A 7,312-nucleotide genomic window follows, 5' to 3' on the forward strand; every position below is an offset into this window, starting at 1 on the left:
TATTTTAAGGAAACATCTGCTGTATAACATGGTAAGTAGATCTTCCTACAAAAAGACAATATTTTAATATTTAATGAGAAGGACATTAAGAAATAAAATCAAAGCACACACATACAATTCTAAATATGTGGCCTTGGTGTCCCCAAAGAGAAATAGTATGTGAGTGCAGTATCATGGTCCTGTAATATTGAACAGATCAATAACCTTCCTTTTATGTTCTGTGACTGAAAGTATAAGAGTTTTACAAAGATTGGTGTAAGTAATAAAGCTTTTTATTTTTTTACAGATTTCAACCTTTATTTATTTTTCTGTGGTTCCTTGTTTTTTTGAGAGTCGGGTACTGGAAATCAAACTCGTGATTTCACTCTTGCCAGGCAGGCTCTGTACCACCTAGCTGTACCCCTGTCACTGTGTTACCTTGCTTTAAAACATCACTGTAAATTAGACCAATGTGGAAGATGGTCTTATTGGTAAAATGTTCAACACTGATCAGCCTGTCAATGATAGAAAAATTTTTGAGGCATAAGATAAAAAATACCTACACATCTTCATTTGGCATGTGATCTAGACATGAGAATAATTTACCAATATCCTCATTCTGAAACAGAGCCTGTCCTCAAGTAAGCAGGAAGAAGCTTTTCATAATCATTGTACAGGTAGATTGATGAAGAAAATGCAGTTTTTAAGTAGCAAGTTTCTCTTGGTTTCACAAGGGAAGCAATGATGGTCCTCGGTTGGGTAGACACTGGTAAGGTTTATTGACTGAGGAGAAGTCCATGTTTAATTTGTTTTACAAACTTCCTCCATTTGAGTAATCATCTTCCCAGGGTGAGAATGTGTAACAATTCTAAGGTTGAAGATCTATATTATATCACATGTTGTAAATAAATTTATTGTTTTTTTTTTTTGTTTTTGTTTTTTTTTGGTTTTTCTCCGGTACCGGGAACTGAACTCACGACCTTGCGCTTGCCAGGCAGGCGCTTTTGCCGCTAAGCTAAACCCCCAGCCCCAAATTTATTGTTTTTAAAGAGATCAGATTTAAATGTTTGGTTCCAAACCAGAGTACCTCTATTACTTATCCAGTTAATTTTTTTATCCTTTAGCTGCTTTAATAATGTAGGAGCATTTTATAGGTTTGAATGATTTGAAAAAAGTCCAGAGACAGACAGACAGACAGACAGACAGAGACAGACAGAGAGAGACTGAGAAAGAGAAAGAGACAGGAACAGAGAAAGATTTTAAGAAGTTGACTCATGATTATGGAGGCTACGAAGTCACAAATCTGCAGTGGTGAACATACTGACAATCCAGGCAAAAGGCCATGTTCAAGTCGTTCTAATCAGAAGTTATCCTCCAGACTTCAACCTTGTTCAGCAAAAGTCAATCTTCTTGTTAATTCCGGGTTTCACTTACTGGATGATATACAGATACTCAAAATCTGTTGATTTAAATTAATCTCATTTAAACAAGGAACATTCAAAATCACTTTTGAAATCATACTTGGGTAACATGGCCCAGCCACGTTGAAAGTAGTCATCACATTGTCTAAAAGAAGATATGTGTTGTTATTAATTTTTTATTTTCCCTTCCCTTTTTTATTTTCCCTTCCCTTCTCTAAAAGTTTATCTTTTAGAGAATGATTGTTTGTTTCCTCATCCCCCATTATCTTTTACAAATAATATTATAATTTAAATTTTTTTTTCAAATTAGCCCATGAAAATGTAAAATGTAATTTTCTTCATACTTTGAATTTTAAGTTTTATCAATGTTTCTGTCCTAAGATACCTGTTCAGTGAGCAATTGTTTTCACATCAAGAGCTTTCCCAAGTGCACACTATAATTTTGGTGAAATTCTGTCATCAGGAAATAGTTGTCTGGAGGCAGTATATTGTATAATGATTCCAGCCTGACAAGATCTTTCTGACTCGATTGCCCCGAGGAATCAAGAGACAGACTGATTGTATCTATGATGAGCTTCTCATTTATGAACTCGCTTTTGTAAACTTATGAGAGAAAGTTGAAAGGACAAAATAACAGAACAAAACAAGAGATAATTCTGTTACTAAAAGAATATGTTCAAAATGCCCTAACCAAGGAAATGCTTTTAAAACCTGGTAAGTAAAAGGTTCCTTATATTTTGTTTCTCTTACTGCTAGGAGACAAAATTTTTTCAGGGTCTGTGTTTAGACCTAAAGTGGGATCAATTTTACCATCAAAAAGAACTCCAAGCAGGAGGCAAGAATTTCAAGTAATGCTGTTTCCTCACCTTTGATGGGCATTTTGGGAAGACCCCTGAGATGTCAGTGGTTGCTGAAAAAGTAGTTAAGTCAGCAGGAAAACCAAACAAAAAAATTGATCATACAAAGTTGAATTTATTAAACTCACAACGTCATAAGAGAATGATAGCCTTTCAGAGTTGTAATAGTGAGGAAAATATTAAAGTCAGGAAAAACATTTATACAGTTGTATAAGCTCAAAGGATTGATCATAGCTCAACCAAGGCAGAAAGCTAGGTGACAAATTATGTGATACAATAGTTCAGAATTGTTGGACATGGAAACAAGGAGGATTTAAGAATATATTTAATTAAAACACTAATGTTAAGAACTTCCTCTAATAATTTGTGCTTTTTGTCCAAGTAAACAATTGTCTTGATGAGACAATTACTTGGACAGCAAATTGTTGGATAAGATGAATTATCCAGGCTATGTGGCCTAATATATTATAACTAAAATTATATAGACAGCCTGATCTTATTTTTTAGTAAAAATTGTCAAATTAACTCAAAATAAATTCTTAAGTCAAAACATCTATATAAAATCATTGTGATAGATTTTTTCATCTGTATTCAAATTATAACACTTTTATTAGAATATTGACATTTTCCCAGTCAAAACCTACTGAAATTAAGGTAACAATAAGTAAAAGTATAGTTTTGTGGAAACTGAAGAGCAAACTTGACCTGTCTTTGAAGAATTTTGTAGCTCCTTGTTCTCTACAAAAGTAATACAGCTTTGGGAAAGAGGAAATCATACATAAGCTAAGCGTTCTCTGAATCATGCTAGCAACTGTTCTCAGTAGTGAGCTATCACGACTTTCAGATTAGTACTCTTTCTTATCTGATGTATTAAAATTTTTCCCACAATTAAATTTCTTTCATATATTTATTAGATAATAACAAGTCAAATACAATTGAATTTAGTACTAACAGTAAAACATGTGACTAAAAGTAATAATCTAAAAATTTTTTTTTTCTTTCCGGTACAGGAAATCAAACTCAGGACCTTGCACTTGCCAGGCAAGCGCTGCGCAGCTGAGCTAAATCCCCAGCCCCAATCAAAAACAAAAACAAAAAACATACATATCCCCCGGCTACCTGGAATTGAACTCACGACGTAGCTCTTGCCAGGCTGGTGCTGTGCCGCTGAGCTAAAGCCTCAGCTCCCCTAATCAAAAATATTGAGATTTGGAAATAATCATATGATGCTTGAGTCATAGTGGAATAAATTAAATCTAAGAAAAATATAGAAATGAATCCCATTAGACTCAAAATAATTAGGCAAAATATTCAATTGAAAGCATCTGTTTAGTATTTTTGGTGTTAGTCACAGAAGAGGAAAGTGTAAATTTTGAAGTTAATTTCTCCAGTAATCAAAGCTTGCAGTTCTCTGAGATTCATGAAGAGCTTCCACAATCACTGTTCAATTAGGAGAAATTTTTTAATGTTATCTCCATGTCATCCTCATTTAAACAAGGGCTAGCTAATATATTTGGGGAATAATAAAATTATTAAAATTCAATTCATTCTTTTTTTTACCATGTCTCTGATTTGTTCACATGCCAATTGAAGTGGAAAATTTTTGAAGTGTCTTTTTAAACAAAGCAGTATGTCTCCTCACTTGTTCTCTTTTCTCTCCTGAGGCCCTTTTCTCAGTGAAAGGGAGCAACAGAGCTCCTCAGCAAAATTTGATAAAAATATTAACTAAATGTCCATAAAACCCCTAAACAGATAAAGCGATAGTGTTCTTTCAATTTTTTTTTATTTTAAAGAGAATTAGAAAAAATAGTAAAAAAATAGTAACAAGATAGACAAAAACAAAACAAAGCAAAAACAATAAAAGTGATACAGGGTTTCAAAACAGAATGATCGTTTGATCAATAGTATTCTTTTGAGTGTACATTAAATTATTAAGCCCGTATTTGGTATTAACTCAATCACTAAAGCACAATTCTTTGAAATCTATAAAAGTAAAATATGACAAATACTGGCATCTTCACATGCAAAGATGCGTTATATGATCCAACGTATTTACTCTTATCTGGCTGAAGTTTGCTTTCAATTTCAATATCAAGTAATAAGACTTAATGTTTGCATCATATGTTCTATGACATTTTCAAGAGAACAGAATGGCTCCCGCTTTTTAATAAGCCATGACATTCTCTATCTTTCTTCTAATTTGTTTAAAAGGACACCTGAATATATTCCCTTTTTTTTTTTTTTTTGTTTTCTAACTGTGAAGGCATTGTAACATACTTACTGTTAGATTTCATAGTATCAAAATTCTTTTGACATCTTGTCTGATTTAATAATTCTTGGTTATCCAACTAATGTGTAAGGATGCAAATGATATTTGAATAAATTATATTGCTTCCTCTACGTCCAAACCAACTCTGTGTAATATTTCAAATGCTGATGTGCACTCTTGACTGTAACAGAGCTGACATTTTGGATTTCTGTGAGATCAATATGTCACAAGAGATCTGATGGTGAATGAGTAGTTGAATATCCACAGCAAACACCCAAAGTAATTTCTCTACTTTGTACTGGAACATATCATTACATTTTGAAAGCATCAAATTCTACTGAATTTTACATAATTATTTATATTAAAAAAATTATCCCCAGGAATTTTTGGTTTCTTTGAAAATCACACTAACATAACTTTTAAAAAGCTTTAGAATACAAAAAGCTATCAATTTCATATTTATGAGTATAGCAATTTTTGTCTGAATACTAAAAATGCATGAGAACCTAGATTTGTTTTCTTTGCTCATCTGATGTATCATGATTTTAAATATGAAGTATGACATTTGATTCCTACATTTATTATAAACAACGATAGCAAGTACCACAAACTTCCTACTTTAAATGTTAATAACTGAATATTTAAATAAAATTTCAATTAATATGTCGTAATAAAACACTCCCATGAAGTTACCAGGCTACACTTGTACTGATAATAGAAATGTGTAGCTAATGCAGAAAGGAGAAAAGCGTGGCTGGATATATTCCATTTGCTACTGCTTGCTTCATGCTTGTGGTCCCATGGCTATTTAAAAATGAAAGTGATAAATTGCTATAAGTCTATGACAGCTCTCTGATATGGCCTCGTATACATGGGAAACTGAGTGGGAGACCACCTGAACTCATTTCTCCCGGGATTTTGAAAAACTATAAAAAATGGTTTTGTTTTGGACTTGGTAGGGCTCAGAAATGAAAATGCCATTATGTGGAGGACAACACATCAATCTAATTTGCTACCTGGATCTTCAATTTCATCCTTTCTCTACTGAAGATATTTCACAATATGCAAGGCAATATCAGTCGTACGTCGTACTTTACTAATATTTTCTATGGGACTATACGATATTTATATTCACAGAGTTAAGACACAGCAGAGCTTATTCATTTAATGTTTTACTAATAATTTCTCTAAATGTTCAAATGTTAGATGATTGTACCACGTGGATACTATGTGTTATGAGAATATATCAGAGTACCATCCCCAAATGCACCAGTGACTCCCCGAAATAGATAAGCAATTGAGTAAATGATAACCAAAACTTACTGTTACACTCTGTATCAAAAAAACTCATTGTGTAGCTCTCTGCAGAGTGATAAAAAGACAATAGCATACCAGTTCCAACCCTGCCCTGACTCAATATTCTCTTTTGGCTACTTTCGAGCTTAAAATTATCATTAAAACACTAATAATTACCCTTAACATAAACTTTATGTCAATAGCTTTTAAAATAATATTGGGAAAACACTGTAATTAAACTAAAACTTTATTTTATGAGATTTACTGAGAAATACAGTTAATTCACATGAGTTGATTTAATCCTTCTTATTTTTAAAACAGCATCAGGAATGGACAATGTGAAGGCAGAAATCAAATTTTTAAAATGATGTTTAGGTGCCTGAGACTGTCAAAACCTTGAAAGATATTTGGATGGAAGCAGCAGCAACACGGTCAGTGTAAAGGCAGTGTGAAAGACTTCACTGATCTCAAGCATCTCACAATGCAAGTCGTGATTTAAATGAATTCTAAGAACACAAAGACAGTGTGGGACACAAAATAGAAATAAATGTCATGTGGTAAATCAATGTCACAATATGTAGTGGAAAAAAAGTCAGACTAGAGATAGCAAGACTTTCTGAACCAAGCAGAACATAAAAAAGACACAAGAGAATGAAATTTTGATTACAAGAAAATATCTAGATGATAATATATGAAAGAAAGAACAGTGATCCATGTCTGCATTTATTCCCAAATACTGGGTTCTGATTTTGTGCCAGGTATTGAGAAAGATAGATGTGTCTCTTATGCTCACAGAGCTGTCCTGATGTGTGTCAACAAAGCACAGGGAGTTTTGCTAGCAGTAGTTTTGTAGTGTGTTGGGAAATAATATCACCAGACAATTGCTAATTAAACTAAACTCCCTTTACTAAATTTCACCAACGGAACAGAGTGCACAACTCTGACAGAACAGAAAAACTAGTTTAGAATGTGGAACTAGATAGAAGATATCTAAATGGCTGAAGCCTGAGATCAAATAGATAAAGAAGATCCATGAGACAGGGTACTGTTTAGGATCACACCAAGTGTATATTGTGATAGTTTATGGGTAGTTAATGTGTGAAGGATCTTGAGGATTCCTAATGCGCTCTTTTATAAAAAGAACAATGTTTTATAAGAAAGGCATTCAACTAGAACAGTACAGTGTGATCACAGACAAATTAATGTATGGGAATATCTGGGAGCAAAAGTCACAGTACTTATTAGTTTGCAATTTTGTCTTTCCTATCTATTTTTCTAGATAGTTGACAGGAGAGAATTATGAAAAGCAAACAAAACAAAGCGGTCACAGTACTTATTTATGATATCCTGTGTGTGTCTGAGTGTGTGCACATGAGTGTATGTTTTTATTTGTGTTAGATTCAATATACAGCCAATTGTTTAATGTCTTGATTAAGACTGTATTCTGAAGAGCTAATTAGCAGTATGAACAACTGCAGAAGCAGCTGAGA

Source organism: Chinchilla lanigera, unplaced genomic scaffold, assembly GCF_000276665.1.
Source record: "Chinchilla lanigera isolate Chin_1 unplaced genomic scaffold, ChiLan1.0 scaffold00003, whole genome shotgun sequence".
Lineage (NCBI taxonomy): Eukaryota > Metazoa > Chordata > Mammalia > Rodentia > Chinchillidae > Chinchilla > Chinchilla lanigera.